Source organism: Berghia stephanieae, chromosome 12, assembly GCF_034508935.2.
Source record: "Berghia stephanieae isolate SIO BIC M18660-M18661 chromosome 12, UCSD_Bste_1.3, whole genome shotgun sequence".
Taxonomy (NCBI): domain Eukaryota; kingdom Metazoa; phylum Mollusca; class Gastropoda; order Nudibranchia; family Aeolidiidae; genus Berghia; species Berghia stephanieae.
Genome location: NC_088371.1, coordinates 34,926,988 through 34,936,878, shown reverse-complemented (window position 1 = coordinate 34,936,878; position 9,891 = coordinate 34,926,988). Strand labels below are relative to the sequence as shown.

Here is a 9,891-nt window from a genome sequence, read left to right as displayed (position 1 = left end):
CTAAAAATCAAAATCAATCGATAATCGAACTAAGGAATGCAACATCATAAAGAGAGAAAAAAAAAATACATTTGTTCAATAAATTAAGCAAGTTATTCAGAAAAGCTAAGATGAAATATGGAAAACTGACTTGATAAACTTTTGTGTCAGTGCATGATATAATCAGCCTGTAGGTGAAAATTTTAGATTTGCATTTTTTTGCTTTTTCTGAAAATGAATATTATCCCCAGAGCATTTTAATCTTTATTTGAAGTAAATCGGGTAATTTTTCATAAAGTTATGGTCAGCTGTATGGAAAGGTATTCAGCAACTTTTCTCAAATTTCATACTTTTTCCAACTTGACTAGCTGTAAAAAATATTTAGAAGTGAAAATAGGCTTTGATATTTCCCGCAGATGTACAAAAAGGGTTGATTTAATCATTTATGACAAGAACTCATTTTTTATAAAAAATGACCTTCTAACTAAACTTGGCAATATCTCAGTTCAAATCTTTTCACCATCCGACTGATTATGTCATTCACTGTAACACCTGTCTAAGAGACTTGAATTTATTTATTTTATGCCTATGACTAGAACCTTCCATAACCTTTCTAAATTTAAACTCTCGGTCTAAATAAACTACCTTGGAAACTACAAGACATCCTTTTCAAACTTCTAACAGTGATTATTTTGACAACCATCTTTAAAAAAAAACTCAAAGCCCTCAAAACATCATATTCCACTCTCTTCAGGGAATTTGAACCTGTAACCATCTGACCCAAAGACAATTTTCAATGATCAAAACAAATCAAATATTCCCTTGACAGTCATTATTATGATTTCTTTTCCCAACACATAAAGCTACGATCAGACAAAAAGCAGATTACAACCATGCAAATTAAGCAAGAAACACAGATAGATAATATGAAAATATTTTAATTATTAAATCTTATTAAAACGTAGTCCCTCCGTGCCAGTAGACCCATGGAGCCGGCGTCTATCCTGGTTTCTATAGCGTGAAACGGACAATAGCAATTGCTTGCTACCCTTTGGATAGGATGCTAGTCTATCGCAAAGTTCTTTCCACCAGATCTAAGAGACCCAGCTGCTACCCAATAACTACTGGGCGGACAGGGGGGTCAGAAATAAATCTCAACTGCACCTGGGATCGATCTTGGTCCCTTTGTGTATGAAGCGAGTGCTCTACCAACTACTATTGGGACCCCCTAATCACATAAACAATACTGAAAATACGGTGGTTTAACACAATTAAACAAACACAATTTGCATATATGATGAAGCGTGGGTTATACTCGTAAATATACAAAGGACAAAGACAGGCATAATATTTAGTTATAATACAACAAAAACGAAATATTAAACTTCTTATGAATTTTATATATATTGCAGGATAGGTTTTAAAATGTTATAATATTTGATATATCACAGAAATTAATTGAAAGCCAAACACGCAAACACAATCAAAATAAACATATTTATTGTCCATCTGTATATTCCTCTATTGCGCCTCTTTTTTCCTCCTTGTTTCACCTCCACCTCCTCCAACTGATGCTCCCCTCCTCCCCCTCCCCCTCCTCCTCCTCCTCCCCCTCCTCCTCCTCCTCCTCCTTCTCCTCCACCTTCCACACCATCAACATCAATATTGAGCAACCACAGGTCCATCTGAAACAACAAAGCCTCTGTTACAATGAGAAAATGATCGGAAATCCTCGTAATACCTTTCATCTTTCAAAGTGACCCAGCCTTGACATGTTTGTTTGTTTTTGAAGGGTTTTACGGAGCTTGCAACACATTTAGGTTATATCTGCACCAGTAAAAAGGAAGAATACTGGATAGTAAAAACAATTAGATATACTCGTACAATTAAGAGGACTTGAGGAAAAAAGGTAAGACAAAGAGGTAATGGTTCAATTCGGGAACAGATGTAGATTCCAAGAGCAAACTATCAATGTGCTTGCTAAGTTTGAGATCACCTAAAAAATCACCCAGACACCAGCACAAAGTCCCACTAAGAGGAATACACTCAAATGTTTACATATCATGTTTTTAAAAAAAAATTGCAGTACATAACAGAGAGATGATATACAAGGAAAACGAATATCATCTCCCAAAACTCTGACTCTACATTCGACTGTTTCCCTCCCAGCCAAGGACTCCGACCAGGGTCAGGACAAAGCCAAGTAATCTCATTCCAAGACAAAGACAGAAAGCAATTGGAAAACAGTTATAGGGTGATAGATGACACAGCAAGTATCTCCCAGCCCACTATGGGATGTCGGGAACGACACCCAACCAGCCTTGATAAATGTGATCCATTGCATGAATCTGGTATTGTCTTCTTCTTCTTCTTCTTCTTCTTCTTCTTCTTCTTCTTCTTCTTCTTCTTCTTCTTCTTCTTCTTCGTCCACATCAACACAACATCAAATAATATAATTTACATGACAGAATAAACAAAATAATGCTTTGAAAAACTCTGCATTGGTTTGCACAAATTAAGTCGTACATAACATAGAATAGTTGGGGATAATGGACATTTCTTTTTTTTTTAAAAAACAACATTTTTATAAAATTCTACATGCTTCAATTTCAATTTGAGATCAACATATAATCTACTGAATGTTTCCGTAATTACCATCATCATCATTATCAACATCATCATTCATTATCATCATCAATATCATAATCGTCGCCATCATGCTAATACAGAGCCAACATTTAAGAGTGAAAAATCCAAGAAAGACGTGTCACTTCCATCAACATTCATCATCACCATAATGGCCATCCATCACCTACCCGGCCATCAAAAACCATGGGTTACATTTCATTGCTCTGGTTGGTAGCTTTGTCTTCATCACCTACCTAACCATAAAAAACGATATAGGTTACATTTCATTGTCTTCACACCATAACGGCCATCAATACCTAACCATGAAAAAACAATAGGTTACATTTCATTGCTCTGGTTGGCAGCTCTGTCTTTATCACAATCATCATCTTTACAGTAATAGCCATCATCTTCTAAGATCATCAAAAACCATAGGTTTCATTTCATTGCTCTGGACGGCAGCTATTTTTATACAATAATCATCCTCGTAATGGCCACCGCCTGCTACAACCATAAAAAAAAAACCATAGCTTCCATTACATTGCTCTGCATGAGAGCTCTGTTTGCAAACAATAATCATCCTCATAATGGCAACCGCCTGCAATAATTATAAAACAAACCATATGTTCCATTTCATTGCTCTGCATGAGAGCTCTGTTTTCATACAATAATCATTGTTACCATAATGGCCACCGCCTACTATAACCATTAAAAATCAGAATTTACAAAATACATTGAGAGCTGTCACAATTCTACATTCCGTTAAACTGAATAAATGATAAATAGGTAATTTGTTATCTAGAACGCTAATAATTATCAGATTTCGCAACAATCAACAACAATAATAATAACAATAACAATAACAGTAACAATCCATAACCAATAGAACAAGTTATAGTAAAAAATATAACAAGTCATAAGTACTCTGCAGTGCCCTGAAAAAAAAACCCAGCTCTTTTTTATCATTTTGACCAAAACTGTTTTTCATTCAATTATTGACGAATCCAAATCAGCAATGTGTATCAGTTGGTATAGTCTCTGCTTCATTCCCAGATGCTACCAATTTCGACTCACCGCTGCGCTGTGCAGCTCGAGCAAGTCACCTCAGCCTAGCTCACTTTGCACTGATGCTCTGTGTGGCTTGAGTGAGTCACCTTGCTCTATTCAGTTCGAAAACAAAACATTTCCTCTTATGCTTTTCTAGGGTTTATATATATATATATATATATATATATATATATATATATATATATTTTTTTTTTTTTTGTTTTTTTTTGTTGATATTTTTAATTTGATTCCCATGAGACTTTCTGTCACGGCCGTATTCATCGCTATTTAACACTAATCTTCAGTGAAAAAGGCAGTAAATGACGGGAACTAAAACATGTCCAAAAGTGAGACATATAATAATAATAAAACATTATATATCCAAGACATTGATGCTCAAACTCTTGAGAATTGGCATACAAACGGTGAGAATGTTATGGTCAATGTCAAATCGCTATCAAAGCAGCTCTTTAAGCCTTGTTTGGCCCTAAAATTATGTGATGTATAATTATTTCATCCTTGTTCAACCTTAGAACAATCTTAAAGTGCAATTATGTACGTCTTTTTCGACCTTCAAATCACGTTAAGATCAATCATTTCATGCTGTTCAACCTTAAAACCGTGTTATTTGCAATTATTCCATCTTTGTTTGACCTTAAAATCATGATATGTGTGATTATGATTTTGATTTCTACTTGCTCGACCTTAATAAAATCGTTTGAGCTGCAATTATTTCTGCATTTTTCTACCTTAAAATCATTTTATAATACAGGGCTGTTTCACCATTGTTCTAATTTATAATTATGTCATATTATGTTTATCTTAATCTACATAATGTTATATTCAATCATTAACTCTTTGTAAGGCGTTGAAATCATTCATTATCACGTGTGATTATTTCACTTTATCTTGACTTGCCAACTTGAAAATTTAAAAACTTGCAATTTCTAGGAGATAAAAAATTGTAGTCACCATAGTTAACTTTAAACATCAACAATTTACCCTTAAGAGAATTAAATAATGCATTCAAAATCCTTTAAAATATATAGTCTGGCATCAACTTTTATTTTCAAGAAGTTTTAATGACTTAGAGATGCTCAAGAAATTTTAGATTGGAACCAAAAATGTCGTAATACTCTTCAACAGTCATGACGTCACTTCCCTCATAAAGACGCATGGTAACTTAGTAACTGGCTCTAAACTATCGGAACAATGGCGGACGCCCTTATGAAATATTTCTCCGACGAGCATAAAAGCGTATCCAGAGGGGAAAAAAAAACCCCTATCAATCTGATCATGTTTTGCCTTTTACACATTCTGATCACAAGAAATATGAAAAGTTCTAGCCAGCATGAAGAATAAAAAGTACCGATTTTCTTTGTTTAGAACCATGATGGCCGCTGTTGCTGTGCGACGTGACATCAGATTATTGAATCCCATTCTACAGTAGGCAGATTTGGTTTGGTCTTATGAAATTATAACAAATGATCTTATTCAGCATATCTTATATTTGTTTTGTTTGTTTTTGAGGGTTTTAAGGCGCTTGCAACACATTAAGGTCATATCAGCGCCAGTAAAAAGGGAAAAAATGGGATAGTAAAAAGTTCTAGAATTACAATTAAAGCATCCAAGAATAAGGCAGACAAAGGGGAATTGGTTCAAAAGGGAACAGATGTAGATTCCAAGAGCACACTATCAGTGTACTTAAATTGAGATCACCTAAAAGTCTCATCCAGACACAAGCACAGGTCCCCACTAAGAGGAACACACTCAAATGTTTACAAATCATATATAATACATAAATAAAACATAATACCGTGCATAACAGAGAGATGATTTACAAGGGAAAAAATATCATCTCCCAAAAATATAACTATACATTTGACTGTTTCCCTCTCAGTCAAGGACTCTGGCCAGGGTCAGGACAAAACCAAGTAATCTCATTCCAAGACAAAGACAGAAAGCATGTTGGAAAACAGACATAGGGGGATATAAGACATAGTATGTACCTCCCTGCCCGCTTTGGGAGGTCAGGATCCCCACCCAGTATCTTATATTTAACACCATTTCAAACACATTTTAGGGTATTCAAATGAGGGCCTATTAAGCCTTATAAGACAGACCACATCTATGGTTGCCTCAACCAGGTATCCAAAAAGAAAAAAAAAAATGTATATCATGCAAAAAAAAAAAGGAGGATCAGTGCATTATAAAAGGTAAGTTGGATTTTATCACACCTGTAAGTGACAGCTGACAAAATTGAATTTTTTTTACAAAGGAGTGTAGAGCATTTATTATGTTTTAAGTCAATATGATTACATAAAGTGCAATATGATGATGAAAAGAGTTTTAAAAAATCTGAGGTGATATTGTCGGGAATCAGACAAGACGTTGGACGTTTTACAGGTCTGTTTTAAGATACGACAAATTCCAAAATAACCAACCACACGTTAAAAGATCAAATGATGAAAGAATCTTGTAAAGAAGAGATTGTTGACAATATGTCAAAAAATTGACTCAGAGATTGTTGATTGTATGTCAAAGAATTGAATCAGGGATTGTTGACAGTATGTCAGAAATTGACTCGGGAGAAAACATAATAATTTAGGGGTGCGAAAAATTAATAAACCTCAATGAGAATTGAAATTGTACTCTGGAAAATACAAAGATAAATTTTCAAGATATTCACAGAATAAATATAAAAAACACCTTGAATCACTTGTGAAAAACGAACTCTTTGATGACTTTGTACAAGAAAACGTTAAAGTCTAAGTATGGTTAAACCCAAGTTTTAAATGCATCGGCTGGGAATATTTTTTACTGGCATTAATCAGAGCAAGGAATTTCTACTTTACACCCCGCACTATTAACGATTTAAAAAAAAACAAAAAAACAATTTACTGTGCTGAAAACTGAAATATTATTATCAGACATATCCAGTCAGTCAGTTTTAAGATTGGTTTGATTTTAAGAGTTCAACAGCACACAGGGCGCGTTAAAAGTCATTGTGCTGGTCATGGTGAAAAATGAAAGGATAATCAACAGATTATAAACCTAAATAGTTTAAATTATGGCGTTGGAAAAAAAAAAGAATACATTTTGATTGGAGATATTATAGGTGAGGCCAGTGGAGGGGTGTCATAAAAAGATTCTCAAACTCCTGCTTTTGAAATTTTGAAATCGTTCCCAGCATAAAAGCTCCCAAGGTCGCCCAGAGGATGTGGAAACTTGTTCGAAAATGTCAAGCACATGAGTTCAAGAATCTTAATATGCCTAGCAATGTTTGTTTTTTTTTTAAATATTATATTTTCTTTTATTTTGACTTTCCAGTAATTATTCTTTCTTCCATTTTATAACATTTTGCCATTTCATGGCGGTACTTGACACAGTCATAGATTCCATGCCAAAATTGAACACACTCAAATTATGATGACAATAATGATATCAAAATATCCACCTTATATGTTTTGATATTCGTTGTCGTTGATACAATTACCCCAAATACAAACGCCATTTAATTTCAGATCCATGCATGACATGAAAAATAAATATCACAGAATAATTTCATTTGTTATAAAATAAATTAAAATCGCATGTAAATGATTGAATTAAAAGAATTAAATTAATAATCTGATTATAATACAATATTCTGTTTGATTGAGGTACAGGGGTTCCAACTTATTCTTTATTTTGTAATTATTTTTTAAAGGTTAATGAAAATTGTAACAGTTTTAGGTCCTATTGAAATGCCTATAAAAACAGGAGTTGATTGTAAGGAATTCAGAAGAGAACTCATAGTGCTTCCAATAAGAGTGAAGTAAACCTGACAGCTCATATGTCTATACAATGGACAGAGAGGTGTTTGTTTTGTTTGTTTTTAAGGGTTTTACGGCGCTTGCAACACATTTAGGTCATATCGGCGCCAGTAAAAAGGAAGAAAATTGGATAGTGAAAAGATTCTAACTGTACAATAAAATAGGACTTGAGCAAAAAAGTTAGACAAAGGGAAGTGGTTCAAACAGGGAACAGATGTAGATTCCAAGAGCACACTATCAGTGTACTTAGTTTGAGATCACCTAAATGCCTAACCCATATCACCAGCACAAGATCCCACTAAGAGGAATACACTCAAATGCTTACATTATACATTCAAAATAACAAACATAATAATACATAACAGAGAGATGATTTACAAGGAAAAAAATATCATCTCCCAAAACAGTAACATTTGAATGTTTCCCTTCCAGCTAAGCACTACGGCCAGGGCCAGGGCAAAACCAAGTAATCTCATTCCAAGACAAAGACAGAAAGCAAATTGGAAGGCAGATATAGGGGGATAGAAGACACAGTAAGTGCCACCCTGCCGACTATGGGAGGCCAGGAACCCCACCCAGGACAGAGAGGTGAGGCAGAGTCCTATGCTACCACATTAATCAGTGATTTGTACACATTCGTCATTTAAATTTCAGTACTCTTTTCTTTTTAATTGTTGCAAGGAATACAACTTTCCTCCACAGAATTCTTTAGATAAGACCACAAGATTCTGGAAATTTCTCCCCCCACACCTTCAGAAATTCTGACAATTATGACATTTTTAAATTTTTGATTGGTCAATTAGAAAACATTTCTATCACAAAATTACAGAGGGCATATTGATTGTGATATGGAACTATAACCTAACACCATCCCAAACTACACACATGTTGCATTTATCTTCAATGTTGAAGCTGCAACAGTATGGATTGGATTGGATTGGAGGACACCAGCAGACCATCGTCTTTCATCTACAAAACCAATAAATAATAAGAAATGAAGTGAGTAGGAAAGTGCCAGAAGACAACGGAGAATAAAAACTTTGCCGCGGCGATAGGGGCTCGAACCCGTGACCTTACTGGTACAACAACTCTGCCTGGCCGGGGAGATCGTGACTCTACCGTATGAGCTATCCACACCCCATCGCCGCCGCAAAGTTTTTATTCTTTGATGTCTTCTGGCACTTTACTACTCACTTCATTTCTTATTATTATCAACAAAAGAACCTGCTCCACTCACTTTTCTGAATTAAAAACCATCAAATGAAACTTAACAGCTTTTAAAGTGAAATCACAGCAAATAAAATCCTTTCTAACACTCAATATGTCACAGGTGGATTTGGAACATAGGGAATTTCATTTTACTAATCGGACATGCAATGTGGAATTAAGCAGGTCTTTATAAGAATATGGCAATCACCTTTTAAATGTCAACGAGTCATTCAGTAACTAAATAACTATAAAACAACATTTGTAACTAATTCTGTTTGATCCAGGGCCTTAAAAATAACAACTGACTGTTGCAATTGTTTTCAATTTATTTTTTAATTTTTGTTTGTTTTTGTTTTTACAAAGGGTGGCGGTGAAAATAATATTAGCATGAGATATAAGGTATAGATTCTCATAGAGATAAATTTTTAAAACAATAAAACCATCAAAATCAAATATTATGAAATGACACAATATAATCTTAGTTTTTTTAAAAAACAACATTGGGAAAACATCATATGGCCATGGTATAAAATGAACAAATGTCCATGTTCAACCCAAACACATTTATCATCACAGCTTTTTTTGCTTTAAGTCAAATATGTGGAATTTAATATCAACAAATAATTAAATAATATTAATCAATTACTTTCTTTATTAATATGGCAATGCAAAGACTTAAGTTGTGACTCAATTCGTGTTTAACTTAGCTTTTTCTGCTTCTTTTTTAATAAAAATTTTCCGTTCAACAGTAAAAACAGAAGTAGAACAAGCATGTCATTCTAAATAATGAAATTCAATAATAATTTTTTTAATTCACTTGGTTTGCCGATATTGACCAGTCACCGATAACAATCCCAGCTGACTGCTATCTTCAAATACTATAATGGACAAATAAATTTTTTAGCAAACAACAATCCAAAACTGTCAACACATAGGCATGGCGCATGTACCACCCATTTCTTCATATACACATTCAACAGATCAAATATTATACTACATAGGCAAAAGAGCCTTTTTTATCCCCCACGAACCACAAAGGAATAGAACAATCTGTCAGAAGAAATAATGACAGCACCAAGTCATGAACAATTCCTGGCCGTTCTGGGTAAATTCAAAATGGAGGAATACTTGTCACCATTATGACGGCTGAAGAAGAAGAAGAAGAAGAAGAAGAAGAAGAAGAAGAAGAAGAAGAAGAAGAAGAAGAAGAAGA

General features: G+C 34.2%; 1 protein-coding gene across 3 annotated transcripts in view; it reads right to left on the bottom strand.

The window, feature by feature from the left end:
• Positions 1-9,002: 9,002 nt before the first annotated feature.
• LOC144958364 (uncharacterized) overlaps positions 9,003-9,891 on the bottom strand; it is a 19,525-nt gene continuing 18,636 nt past the window's right edge. For all 3 annotated transcript variants that reach the window (XM_078890322.1, XM_078890323.1, XM_078890324.1), the window contains exon 11: positions 9,003-9,891. This exon is cut by the window's right edge and continues 1,452 nt beyond it. The gene's annotated coding sequence lies outside the window, so the exon portion shown is untranslated.